The sequence below is a fragment of the Quercus robur genome, chromosome 2 (assembly GCF_932294415.1).
Source record: "Quercus robur chromosome 2, dhQueRobu3.1, whole genome shotgun sequence".
Classification (NCBI taxonomy): Eukaryota; Viridiplantae; Streptophyta; class Magnoliopsida; order Fagales; family Fagaceae; genus Quercus; species Quercus robur.
This window is the reverse complement of record NC_065535.1, coordinates 80,410,098-80,424,891: the sequence shown is the minus strand read 5'-3', so window position 1 is coordinate 80,424,891 and position 14,794 is coordinate 80,410,098. Positions and strand designations below refer to the sequence as shown.

The 14,794-nt window shown below is 30.9% G+C and overlaps 1 pseudogene; it reads right to left on the bottom strand.

Moving 5' to 3' along the window:
- Nucleotides 1-2,018: 2,018 nt before the first annotated feature.
- On the bottom strand, nucleotides 2,019-13,724 carry LOC126715255 (aldehyde dehydrogenase family 2 member C4-like; annotated as a pseudogene).
- Between the last annotated feature and the right edge of the window lie 1,070 nt (nucleotides 13,725-14,794).

Sequence of the window (14,794 nt, the reverse complement as noted above, 5' to 3'; positions counted from 1 at the left end):
AATATAGGAGTATAGAAAAGATTTAGTTTTCTCTCGTGTATGTTTGATTGGAATGGTAGAAAAATGGGAGGGATAGAAAACTCTTTTGTTTGGTTGAGGAGAAAAATGGGAGGATAAAAAATATAGTTTATATAAATTTACTCTTATACCCTTAGTACATAACATGATATAAATAATTTATTTGTACTAATTAAATAATATAAATTAACACATCATATATATAAACTTATAGTATTATGCGTGCTCAGAGGCTCTTCTATTTGTTTTTTTTTAGTAAAATTTAATAATTTATATATATTATAATTTGGAAATATATATATATTTTTTTATTTTTCAAACAAATAAAAAAGATAAACTTTAGAGATAAGCAGAAGATGAAAGTGAGGGGGATAGAAGGATAAATTTTAGGAGTTCTCTTAGTTTTTTATTTTCTATTTTTTAAATTGAAAGTATTTTACTTTTATTTGGATGAAAAATGAATAAAAATGCTAAATTTTATGGAATAAAAAGATAAACGTGAAGAAAAAAAATCCTAAATTTCAAGAGTTCTCTTTTTAATTCAAAATAAAATTTGTTATTTGACATTTATGATCCTATTTCTAAAGAGAAATTACCTTTCATTAATGAAGGTATTTTTGAACCACATAAAAATCTAATTCAAAGAAGTGAATCCTCTTATATATAGTATAGATATATATTTGGACACGTTGCCGGGTGGAAACAAAAAAATCTGAGGCAGCAAAAAAAAAATCTAGAAAATAGAGAGAGTATAGAAAACAAGAAAAAAGAAGAAGAGGATGACAAGATGAGTTACCATTGAGAGAGTGACGAGGAGATACAAAAAAGAAAGGAAGACATAAAGGTTTAGTAGACATTAGGGGGCTGTTTGGATAAGAAAATTTCATCACTCAATTTCTGTTACTCAATTTCCATCACTCATCACTCATCACTCATAACTCGTCACTCATCACTCAATTTTTCACACCCATTTGGCATCATCATCTAATTTCCATCACTCAATATTTTTCACACTATTTGTTGGCCTATACTTGTCAGCCGGTGCAGCTTTTTTTTTTTTTTTTTTTTTTTTTTATAGTACCCAAACTCACCGAAGCTAATAATAAAAAAAAAATAAAAAAAACCCGAAAAAAAAGAAGTCAAAAGTGGTCAAAAGGTGCGACTGGTACTATTTGTGGGTCCTCTATGTGTGTGTAATTACAATATTGTCATTGAGTTATGAGTTATGGAAACTGAAAACAGAGCTGTTTTCAGTTTCCATAACTCATAACTCAAAAATCAGAGAATTGAGTAATGGAAACAGAGTTATCGTTTGTCAAACGGATATTGAGTTATGGGTTCCACCATTTTTGAGTTATGAGTTATGGAAACTGAGAATTGAGTTATGAAAATAGACAATCCAAACAGCCCCTAGACCATGTGGGGAAGTGGGTGGTGGGAAGGTGAGACTCTTGAAAATGATTAAAATTTGGGGGCAATTTTGTCATTTTGCTAGAACAAGAGTCTTCATTCTAATTTGGAGAGATGGATTTTTGGTGGGCCGAGGGAGAAAATGCCCAGACCCTACCAAATATTTCTTACGTTTCTCCCCTTACCAAACATCACACAAACTTATTTTTTCTCATTTATTTTTCTTCGTCCTTATTCCACTGTGATCTGAACCAAAGGCCTCCTTAAGATTGATAATGTCGTTTAGTATGATTCAATCCCACCAAACCGAAGGAAGGGGCAAAAAAATCATAGGCCTAATAGTCCTGTTCTGGAACAGCATTCAGCAACACCTTAAACGTAATCTTTAATCAAAGCTCCTCATAATCATTTATATAACCCAGATTGACCTAGTATACACGTTCGACGTGAAACACAGGCTACACAGCATTGAGCAATGGCTTCACAGTTTTTTATTTGACACAAAAATCCATACCATCTGAGTATTACAGAATCTGATCCATCTGTTTCTCAAAAAAAAAAAAAAAAAAAAAAGAGAATCTGATCCATCAAACATAAAAATGAAGCTGAGCTGAAATTACCTTATTTGCTATCAAGGTATCGATAACTTGGTCAAATTCTCGTGGTGAGACTACGAGGACATATTTCATAATCTTTTTACTCCATGACAAAGAGCTGGCCTTATATTAGACAAATATACAAAGACTAAAATGTTTGATTATCTCAAACTGGGGAGAGGATAATAATAATTCAGAATTTTATTGCAGGGGACTAATTTGTTTGGAGACGTTATCCCCATTTTCCAGATTATTATGTTCAAAGCCAAGGAGAATTGTAAATGGGAGTCACAACAGATTTAACTTGGAGATACTTGTAAAGGGCATCTAAACCAAAATCTCTGCCAAAACCACTCATCTTATACCCTCCATAAGGCACGTCCCGGTCGAAAGCAAAATAGCAGTTGATCCAAATGATTCCAGCACGGATTGATCTTGAGACGGTGTGAGCCACATTCAAGTCCTTGGTCATGACACCTGCTGCAAGCCCATATGTAGTGTTGTTGGCCTTCTTGATCGCCTCATCAATTGTTCTGTAATTGCTCATAAGTATATAGAGGTCGATGCAAAATAATAACCAGTTTGGCCTTCTTAATGTGTTGATCTTTGAAAGAGCTTATGGGAAAAAATAGAAAGGAAAAGGAGACTGAAAATTGCACTTACTTAAACTTCATCAGTGACATCACAGGCCCAAATATTTCATCCTTCGCTATTAGCATGTCCTCCTAAGAGAGTTATCACCAACCAAAAATAAATTAACATTGATTAAATTATATCTAACATTTTTTTTTTAATCTTCTATGGAGAACCAAAAATTGAATGGAATAATCCAAAGTGCAGATGTACTTTTTGAAGTTTATTATGCACCTTAACATCAGTGAAAAATGTTGGCTCAATATAGTACCCCTTGTTGTGCCCCAAAGGTTTACCACCAGTTAACAAGGTCGCTCCTTCTCTCTTGCCATGCTCTATATAGGAAAGGATCTTATCGAACTGCTTTTTATCAATCTGGAACGTATAGCACAAAAAATGGAATAGTGGATCAGTAAAACGTGACAAGGCCTGGTGTGGGTCAAAATCTTGCTGTTAATTTTTTTTATTATAAAAAAAAAAAAAAAAAAAAAAAAAAAAAAAATTGCTGATATTATACAATTCGGAAGACATTAAAACAATTTAATATTTGAATGTATGGTTTTGTTAGGGTCTAAATCTACAGGCATGCAGGTTCTTACTACTTCCATCAAGTTTTTAGTTTCCAGTATACCTTTGAAAACCAATTTTTACCTGAGGTCCTTGACGAACTTTAGGATCAAAAGGATCCCCAACTGTCCAAGATTTTTTTTTCTCCAATAACTTTTTCACAAATTCATCATAAATCCCTTCTTGAACAAAAACACGAGAACTTGCCACACATATTTCTCCCTGAAAAAATGAATAAGGAAAAAAAAAAGTTATGGAATTAAGCTGCATATATATTTGTTAGCCGAATTCATCTATAAAATGCAAATTCTCAACATGATATAAAACAAAAATTAAAATTAAAAACCACTTCACCTTGTTATATAGGATGCCAAACAGAGCAAGCTCAGCAGCTTTATTTAAATCAGCATCATCAAAAATTATAAGGGGTGACTTGCCTCCTAATTCAAGTGAAAGTGTTTTCAAATTGCTTTTTGCTGCAGCTTGCATTACTTCACGTCCTACTTCTGTGGAGCCAGTAAAACTGACCTGAAAAACAAGCAAAGTGAAGATGTAATATCACATAAAAAGTATTGAAGTGGCTGTGTAAATTTCTCAAAATATACACATACAGGACAAAGATTGAAGTGAAAACTAGGAATTAAATTACCGCATCAATGTCCATATGAGAGCTTATGGCTGCACCAGCAGTTGGTCCAAAACCCGTTACAACATTTAGCACTCCATCAGGGATACCAGCCTTGGCAAAGAAAGGTAGTATTATTATTATTTTTAATGAGAAGAAAATTGTTATTATTTGCTAAGAAAGAAAATAAAAGACTACCGTAGTCTCATTGATTTTAGACACGTTTTAAAGATTTTGATAAGTTATTATTTATTTCAAAAACTTATAAATAAACATAAATAGGCCTATAAATAAATAAAATATACCTAATTATATTAATTTATTAATTGTCATATCTCACAGTGTTGTATCCTAATTTTTCAAGAATTGTTTTGTTACACTATCCTTTCTGTGTTCATATTCTTTAGAACCATGAAAAGCGATTAATTTATAGGAGCATATACCAGCTTTGAAAGATGAGCATAATAGAGAGCAGAGAGTGGTGTTTGCTCAGCGGGCTTGACGACCATGGTGCAGCCAGCGGCTAAGGCTGGGCTAACCTTCGCTAGGAACATAGAGGTTGGGAAATTCCAGGGAATGATGTGTCCTACGACACCAATTGGCTCACGCAATGTATAGGCATGAAATTCTCGTGACATTTTCAAGACCTCCCCATGAATTTTATCTGCTGCACCAGCATAGTATCGTAGCATGTTTGCTGAATGGGGAATACCAGTCTTGCATTCACCAAACAATTTCCCAGCATCAATGGTATCTAAAGCCGCTAATTCTTCTGCATGTTCGTCAATCAAATCTGCAAATTTCATCATAATCCTTCCCCTATCCTAATCACCCTCAAAGGAAGAAGAAGAAGAAACAATTAGCATTTGTTTTTATGAGTTTCTTTGATCATAATTTATAAACAGAATATACAGCATTTTAAAACATTGCATTTTTTAATGACATAATTTTTTTTTTAACGTTACTATAAAGTACAGTTGTATTTTTACACAATAAATAAACTAAACGGAGAAAAATAATCATCAATATATTACTAAAAGCTGAAGCATAGCGTTTAATGCTGCTACGCTCACGTTGAGCCACGTCAACGTCCACATCATCATCTTTTTTTTTTTTTTTTTTTTTTTTTTTTTTTCATTTTCTTATAATTATTTATAATTTTTTTTTTATTTCATATTTACACTTCTCCAACCTTTCTCCCTCCCTTACCTTTTCATCTCCCCGCTACTTCTCTAACCTTTCTCCTTCTCTCATTCTCCCACCTTCTCATCTCCCCACTACTCTCTACATTAATATCATTCTTCATCTTTTCCTTCATCTTCCTCTATTTTTGTCTCTTCTTATTCACACTCTCTTACTATAAATTTGTCACTATCTCATTCATTCCATGCATAGTTTTCCCTAACAAAAAAAAGGTTCTCTCTCTCTCTCTCTCTCTCTCTCTCTCACACACACAATTTTTGAGTGGATTTTTATTTTTTATTTTTCTTGTATCTTTGCTTTAGGTTGATAATTTTTTATATTCTTTAATCTACTTTAGGTTAATGTGATTCAGTTTTCTCTCTCTCTCTCTCTCTCTCTCTTTGATTGTTAAATGTTATCCTATTGCGTTATAAAGGATTAAATATAAAAATATAATATTATTCTAATACATTGCATGATTTGGATAATTTAATTTGGTAGTTACTGTAATTTGATAGCATGATTTTTATAGTGCTCAATTTAGATATTAAACTATGAGACTTTAATCATTTTTGTTTATTTTTTAATCCTTTGTGGTGGACAAAGTACTCTTAATAGTATTAAAAGTACTCTATAATGCAATTTATTTAGAGAAAAGCAAAGGTTGGCTAAACAAAAGTTATTGGATGAGAGACAAATTTTATCTTTCGCAATTTTACTTTAATTATTATTATTTTATAACAATGCATATATAGAAATTTAATTCTTAGATTTTGCTAATAATTGATTATTTGATAATATGTTTTGAGTGGACGAAATTACAATTTCCGCAAAGAAAATAACCTTAGTAGATTATAAATAACATTTTTTTTCCTAATTGGTCCAATTAATCATAGTTAAGTTTTATTAATTTTTTTAGTTACTTTTTTCAGTGTTTTGGATTGTAGGCAGAAAAAATAAGTTTGAGAAAGTTTGTTTAAAACTAAAAGAATAATTTCTAAATTTTCTTTTCTTTTTAATGATTCACAAAATGTTATAAATAACTTTTATTAAAAAATAAATATTTTCGTTAAATTGCCTTTTGAATTTTTGAGAAAAATTGTATTTTTTTTTTCATTTTAGTACGACAAAAATTATTAAATTTATGATTTATGATTGTTTCTATATTACATTTATGATTATTCTTATAATGAATAAAAATATAATTACAAAATACATTACTCTTTATTAAATTAGCTTAAATTGTATAAAAAAAATTTAATAAAACTACCATAAAAATAATTATCATGCGCAACGCACAGGTTTGTGGCTAGAAATACTTTCAATAAAAAGTTTTCAATTTTAGCAAAATAAGTAGATCCCAAACAAACCTTTATATCGAAAGAATAAAGGAAGTTGCTATGATTTTTCTTTTATGGATAAGCATGAGTTTTTAATAAGAACCGTTACAAATCCCACATATTAGTAAAAGAAAGTTTTATACAAAATTTTTTGTGGGTGTTTGTGTCACTTATTATGTTGTCACACATATTTCTGATCGTTATACTAATTATTTTAGTAAGTATGCACAATATTTACACGCTTGTATAATATGACTTCTTAGAAATTTTTTTGAAGTTGACAACTAATAAAGTGGTTTGTGATTAAGGCATGAATAGCAGCACTTTTTTGGAAGTCAAAGGAAATTGATTATTTTTTTGACAAAAAGTTTCCCTACAGAACTTGGTTGTAGTTTAACTTTAAGGCTACAACTCACTCAAAAAATTATTATTGTTACATATTTTTAAAATTTAATTATTAGATTGCATGTTCTTTATATTCTTAACACGCATGTCAAATTTTGTGCCAATAGAATATTATTTACTATTCAAATCATAAACTTATATTTTATGCATAATTTTAGACTACGAAACCTTGAAATTTAAACATATGATTGATGATATAGTTACTGATCTTTGATCTTCTAGAACATTTAAAAGCATGGAGAATTTATGAAGAATATGTAATCCAATAGTGCATTTGTCAAAATTCACATCTAATAAAAAAAAAATTAAGTGGAGTGGTAGTCTCAGGCTACAATTAAGTTTATTGCCAAATTTTGTCCTTTTGTTTTTTGGAAGTATGAAGAATGTTTTTAAGTAAAGGGAATGCTTATTTAGACTTACAAATTCAACTAATTGTATATATTAAGATCTAAACTTACGTGGGGAAATTTTAAAGACTAATGAATTTTATGTGGGTTAACTTCAACTACTTCTATCTAACCTTAGATGAAGTATTATGTATATATGTTTTTAGACAGGTTAAAGTATATGTAAATCTGAAATGTAGTGTTTATATAGTTAAACATGTTAGTGTAAAAAAAATTTTAAAAATATATAACAAAAAAGACAATTTATTACTACAAAATCGTTGCAGCAATAAATTATTGCCACAAAACCCTTTGTAGCAATAGCTCATCCTCATTTGTACCGGACATGAACCAAGTACCAACAACACCACCACGAACTATTCTACCCAGGGAAGTCAATATCGTACCGGTACCAGCCATATTGGAAAAGTATACCAACTGGCCTTTAAACTGATATCAACTATGTTTCAAAATATACCGGAAAAATACCAAGTTGTACCAATTGTACTTGAGATTTTTTGAGTGTTTTAGCCAATATTGGTATTTTGGCTGGTACAATAACAAAAATAAAAAAATTGAAAAAGAATATTAAAAAACATGTCATTTAAGCTAATATTGATAAACATAAACATAAAAATTAATAAACATATATTTATGTATAGAAATATGTAAATAGCGGTTTTCTCAAAACGGTACATCAGTATCAACTGGTACCGAAATATTCCGTTCTACTAGCCAAACCAAAACTGCCCCTAATACGAAATTGACTCCCTTGATTCCACTATGCTTAGCTTGGACCATGCCGCATCGATTGGGTTGAGCTGCTTAAGTGTGGCTATGGTTTTGTTGTTAGTGTGAGTTTGGGTCTTTTGATTGGGTTTTGTGTTTTTTGTTGATTTTTAGGCAACATCAAAATCAGGTACACAACTTTAAATTCAAATCTCATGTTTGTTACTTTCATATGAACTCGCCACTTTTTCACTACTAATCACAATCAATCACATCCATAATTGTGCCACAAAATATTGAAATCTTATATTTCCTCTTTTTATTAACTTTTTACTATGACATTGTGCGCAATTCTATAGTCATCGTTATATTTCTAAAACGTAAAATATTTATAGCTTCATCAATCAAATATTGCAATTACAAAATAATTAAAAAATATACACTCCCTAGGGGTTGAGTAGATGCAGAGTTTTTCTTTATGACTATGGCCCTTCACATTAAACTTCCCTACGTTACATAGATGGTGTATTCCAAAATCATGACATGAATGATGTTACATATATATATATAGATATATTTTCTTCCTCATTGCAATGTATATATCTATATATATATATATATACATATATTTTCTTTCTCATAACAATGTTGGTCCGTATATCACAACTTCAAATTTCCTCTTTTTTTTAACTTTTTACTGTGAAGTATTGCGCAATTCTATAGACATTGTTCTATTTCTAAAAGAAAAAATATTTTTAACTTCAATAAAATATTGCAATTGTGATAATAATAATGTTCAAGTATAATTCTTAGTATATGATTATTGTCATGTTTTGTCACCAGTTCATTTTTTCTAGCGCATTAGTTTCTTAATATGTCTTTTCATTTTTTTTTAAAACAGCTGCAAGCGATTCAATCGCCTAACCAAAAGGAAAAAAGTTCTTCACCACATCAATCTAACTGGACTACTCCAAAATCCATTATTCCTTCGAAACGATGAAGAAAAACTCATTCATCAATGCTTTAGGGCTGGAAACAAACAAGCACTATTTTGGGTCGGAGCTCACAAATATTTTGTACAAGATCAATCTAAATTGGGAAAACAAATCCTTCTTCAATCAAACATAGAAGGAGACAAAAATGCAAAGTATGGATTGGCAATTGCGTTGTTATGCGAATCAAATGATGAAGGAATACAAATACTATTATCAATTCTAAACAAACCAGATGGAAAACAATTGCTGCAAAACTATCGACAAATCCTTCGACATACAGTTTTTGGAACAAAATCATTTCGCATCCCAAAAAACCAAGCATGCAAGAAAAATGGAGTGGGTCATTGGGATCGTGAATGCCCTTACCCATATGGAAATGAAGAATTACATGTAACATGCAAAATGTGCTCAATTGACTTGGAAATGTACAAATTAGCCAACCGAGTTTGGTAGAAATTATGTTTCCAAAAACCATAATACAATAAAATTTCCCCATCCTATTTATAATACTAATCTCTATCTTTAAACGAATAGATCTTTTTTTTTTATTAAAATTTAATTAAAAACACTTGAAACAACTTAATTACAGTCCTCTAAAATTTTCACCTACCATGACGCTAACTTTGAATTTATAAAATTCTTTCTATCTAATTTTAAGTTAATTAAAATTTCCTAACTTGGGAAGACGGATGATCAACTCTTGATTGACTACAAGGCCAACTATAGTTCTATCCTTTCCACATCTAATTCCAAGACAATACCTTCTATCATGAATCCTATAGTATATTGTTTATACATATATAACACGATCATCAAAAAAATAACCACGCGCAACGCGCGGGTCCGCGACTAGTTTCATATAAATATGCACTCAACTTGCATTTACCAAAGCCTACTTCAAAAAGAAATTCTTACCCCCAAGATATAAGAGGCTGGTACGTTAGAACAGGCAACTTTATAATTCCCTTTGAGAAGAATGGGATCGATTGTGAGTTTCAGTGACAACATATGTTGCTAAACATCTATTCTTAGTTTATATTTTCATGTATTTTAGATTTGATTGGTAGATTAACACTAAAAAGAACATGTGAGTTTTAGTTAGTTCAATTAATGAAATTTCTTGTTGTCAAATAAGATACTTGGATTAGAATTTCACCTATATAAAAAATTAATTAGTATCTTAGTTTGATAATAACCAATAGTAAAAATTCATTGGGTTAATTCTTTTAATTAGTGATGTTTTAGAAGAATGGCATAACCATAAGAGTTTCACGAGCATATTTGGCCTTCATGTTTACACTTTACACCAATCAATCTTGTATGATGAATAGTTTATGGTCAAATTACTATTTGTTTTTGTTATTTTTAAACTATCAAATATGTCAATTTAGCCTTCAAGTTTTGAAAATGATTTAACATTATATATATATATATATATATGAATAATTCGATGTTTACAACAATGAAGGAGTGAGATTTGAACTTTGGTTCTCTTCGTAAAAGAGAACAAGTAATACCACTAGATATATGGCTTTTGACAATTCCTTACCCTCATATACCATCGAAGTTAATTGTTGAAATCATACAAATTCTGTTTCCTTCAAACTCATAAAGGAAAACAAGTAATACTACTGATATAGAAGGCTTTTGACAATTCTTTATTCTCATATGCCATCGAAGTTAATTGTTGAAATCATATAAATATATTTTTCCTTCAAACTCTTTTGCACTTGTATTAATAATGATAATTAAATTAACTATGTCTATGCATGTAACATTCAAAACACAAGGTAAAAATTTAGTCCAAGACTACTATGCACTAAATGAGATACAAAAGTGCCACCTGGTCTTTTTAGGATGTGTGACGTCTAGTGCCCAAAAGCAATGAACACAATTGAAAGCCCAAAACATAAACCTTCAAATCTTTGTTCCACCTAGATGCACTTGTTGCTGATTGCAAAGAGGGTCTGAAACAAATTCCTAATGTCAAAATCATGCACTGCTTCAGAGAGGGCAATAAGTGTGCAGACAACTTAGCTAAGCGAGATGCTCTGTTGGAGCAAGATTTTGTTGTATTTATCCACCCCCCTCTAGAGCTGGAGTTGCTTGTAAGACTAGATTCTGTGGGCACACTTTATGACCAGTTTGTTTCCTCTTCCACAGAGGCTTTTTAGTTTGTTAATGAAAGTTCTTATTCACCAAAAAAAAAAAAATTCTTTGTTCCAAGAAAACTTAATTTACTCTCCTTCCCATTTTATTTGTCCAATTTAATAAATCTAATTTTTTTTTCTAATAAAACATTATTTAGTACTTTATTATCAAAACAAAATATATAAGTCTTCAAAATTGTCTTTATAAACTTTTAGGATTTTTTTTATAGAAACAAACACACACATACAAGGGAAATGAAATGAAATGAGATTCTAACATAAATGCATATCACAACTCAACTTAAAAGTCATGGTAAGTTTCATGAACTTTAATTAAAAATAAAATTTAAAATTAGGGTATATTGCAAAATCAGTAATGAACATTGATTTTTCAAAATTGGAACACCCAAAAATAAAATAATGAATAAACAAAATTGGATGGTATTTGGTAGCCCACCGAGACCTCATCTTGGTCTCACCGAAACAATCCACCTCGTTTCTTTTTTTAGACTAAAGTGTGACTAACTTTTTGCACTGTGATAAGTATAGATTTTACTTGATTCTTAAAAACAAGTTGACTTCAAGCAAATTATTTTGCTTTAAAATTTATTTATTTATTTTGGTAGAAGATATCATGAACTTCCACACACACAAACACACAAACAAAAAAAAAAACAAAAAAAAAAATGGCCAAGCCCAAGAATTTTCTTAACAAACGTCAACAAATTATGAAATATATAAATACCAAAAGAGATTATTGGACAACTTAGCGGCATTTTTCAAACACAGATTTAGATTTCTAATTTGTATTAAGTAAGAAAATAAATTTTTAAAAAAACCTCACAGATTTAGATATCAAACTCCAACTGAGAAAGATTTAGTATGCGTTTGGATTGGCGTCCACGATGCTGCGTTTGTGTTTTCTTCTTCTTTTTTATTGATGTGTGCATTTTACGTGGGAGTGTATGTCAGTGGCAGTGCACGGGACCCACCACCTTTTTAACAATCCAAATTTTCATTGGAATAAAATTGTTTAGTGGGTCCCGTGTACTGTTCACAGGATCCACAAACCTCTTTATTCAGCAACTTTTTCATTAAAAATGGGTCCCACAGTACTATTTACACATTTAAAAATTATTTTGCTACATTGTTTTCAGTTTTTAGTTTTCAACAAAATAAGCGATATCCAAACGGATCCTAAACAATTAAACGCCTTCAAAAAAAAAAAAAAAAAAACTGCCAATATATGTGCCCATTTGGGTCCAGCTTTTCTTTTTTTTGGCTAACTTCTATCTTTTACATTTTATGTTCAATTTTTTAAAACTTCAATTTATATCATCTTTTCTAAATATAAATATATTTTAATATACTTTTAATAGAGCAATTAGCAAAAGCCTAAAAAAGTTGCTATCAAATGCACATGTATAATAACTTTTGCCAATATATCTAATAAATTCTGACTAACTGCTACAGTGGGCTGCTATCTCTTGCAACTCACTGTAGCTAGAAGGTATAACAAAAAATTATTTTTTATTCCCACAACCTATAATTAGTATTAAAAAGTGTAGTGAAACTTATAAATAGTGACAAAAATAAGTTAAATAGTAAAATAAGTTGACAGAAATAATTTTTGTCAAATAAACACTCGATTGGCTGGCACTTCATGGTGTCTCCAATGAAAACATTTGTAATTTGAATCTCTTCTTCTATCTAAAAAAAAAAAATCTAATCTAGCAAATAGGGCCGTGGTCCAATGGAAATCAAGTAAGGACAACTAATCAGAAATTAAAACATTAAATTACCCAAAAGACTTTAGCTGATCAACTCAAGTGTCAACCAATCAGAATACAAGACTTTTGACACCGAGGAGATGGATGTTGAGGTGTCAACAATTTTATAATTAAACTAGGTGTCACTTCTTGGTTTCAAATTTCCAATTTCCCATTATGAATCATCAAATTGTTTTCACCCAAAAAAAAAATTATAGGGAAAAAAAGCATTTAAAAAATAAAGGACAAATATACAATACATACAAAGCCAGACAAGCGGGGCCATGGACCATTGTCAAAAGCTTCACGCGGCCTTCACTGCCAAATCAATATCCTCGTTATCTCCTTCTGCCACCCTCGTAATTGCCTCTTCCGTCCTTGGGTCTATTGTCTCGAATGTTTTCCCTGTTTGATGCAATTTTTTTTTCCCAACAATAATTTAGACAAGTATACAATTATTAAACAATATTATAATATAAAAGAGTAAAGTAACAACATGTGTCATTTAATCTAAAGATGTTCAACTATTTACAAGTTTTACAGGAAATGGATACGGTTTGGTTGGTTGAGATGAGAGAACTGAAATTGAAAATCTGGAAAAGCGGTCAAGTAAATCCAACCAAAGAATAGAACAAAGAAATTAAAAAACTGATCGAGTGCGCGCATGAGAAAGAAACCTGAAATGGAATCAACAAATTTTCCATTGATGAATAGCTTCGTGAACTTTATAGTTGGCATCTTGACGAAAGAGTCTGAGTTGCCATTGCTGTGACTTGTCATCTCTCTCTAGTGAATTATTGAGCTCCCTTTGGTTGTGTTCTGAACTGTATACCCTCTTTTATATACAAACAATCATCGATTCATCGCGCTCTCTCTCTCTCTCTCTCTCACACATATATATATTTGTTCGATAGGCATGTGTAATTATATATATATATATATATATGCATGTGTAAACACATGCACCTTTAGATGCTTCATATATATATATATATATATTCTCTCAGTGCGGGACAACTTTTGGATCCAAACAATCACGGTGTTTGATCATTGGCTCCATTATACGTCTACACCCACTACCTGCTTGATTTTTATTTTTTTAATGTTCTATAAAACTAATTGCTTGCCTTTTCAATCCTGCTTTCGCGAGATGGCTCAGGATCATCTTGTTCCGGCCCTTACCAATTGAACTGTATACACCTCTTTTATATACAAACAATCATCGATTCACCGCTCTCTCTCTCTCTCTCTCTCTCTCTCTCTCTCTCTCTCTCACACATATATATATATATATTTGTTTGATGGGCATGTGTAATTATATATATATATATATATATGCATGTGTAAACACATGCACCTTTAGATGCTTTATATATATACATATATATGCTCTCTGTGTGCGGACAACTTTTGGATCCAAACAATCACGGTGTATGATCATTGGCTCCATTATACATCTACCCACTACCTGCTTGATTTTTTTTTTAATGTTCTATAAAACTAATTGCTTGCCTTTTCAATCCTGCTTTCGCGAGATGGCTCAGGATCGTCTTGTTCCGGCCCTCACGAATTGAATTATAATCAAATTGCCTCGTTTGTTTCTCTCTTTTTTGATGGATTGAATTATTCTTATTCAGGAAAAAGATTCCCACCGTATAGTTTTGCTAGGGATTTTTTTTTCTTCAAAATAACACTAATTTTTACACAATTTCCTTAATTAGCACGTTTTCAAAATTATTTAGGAAATTAATATCTTGAGTGCAATAGACTCGATTTTAGTGCACTAAATCGAGTTAAAGCACATAATTTCAACATCCAATGAAACTCAAGACCGTTAGGACTCGATTTTGTTTAACGATAACCTAGAAAACAAACCCACCCAACTCTTATCTCCTCTCGACAGCAAACTCAGAAAACAACAACAAAACAAGAACCAAACCCTAGTCCTAATCCCAATCCCACACTCTCGTCTTCTCTCAGGCAATCACT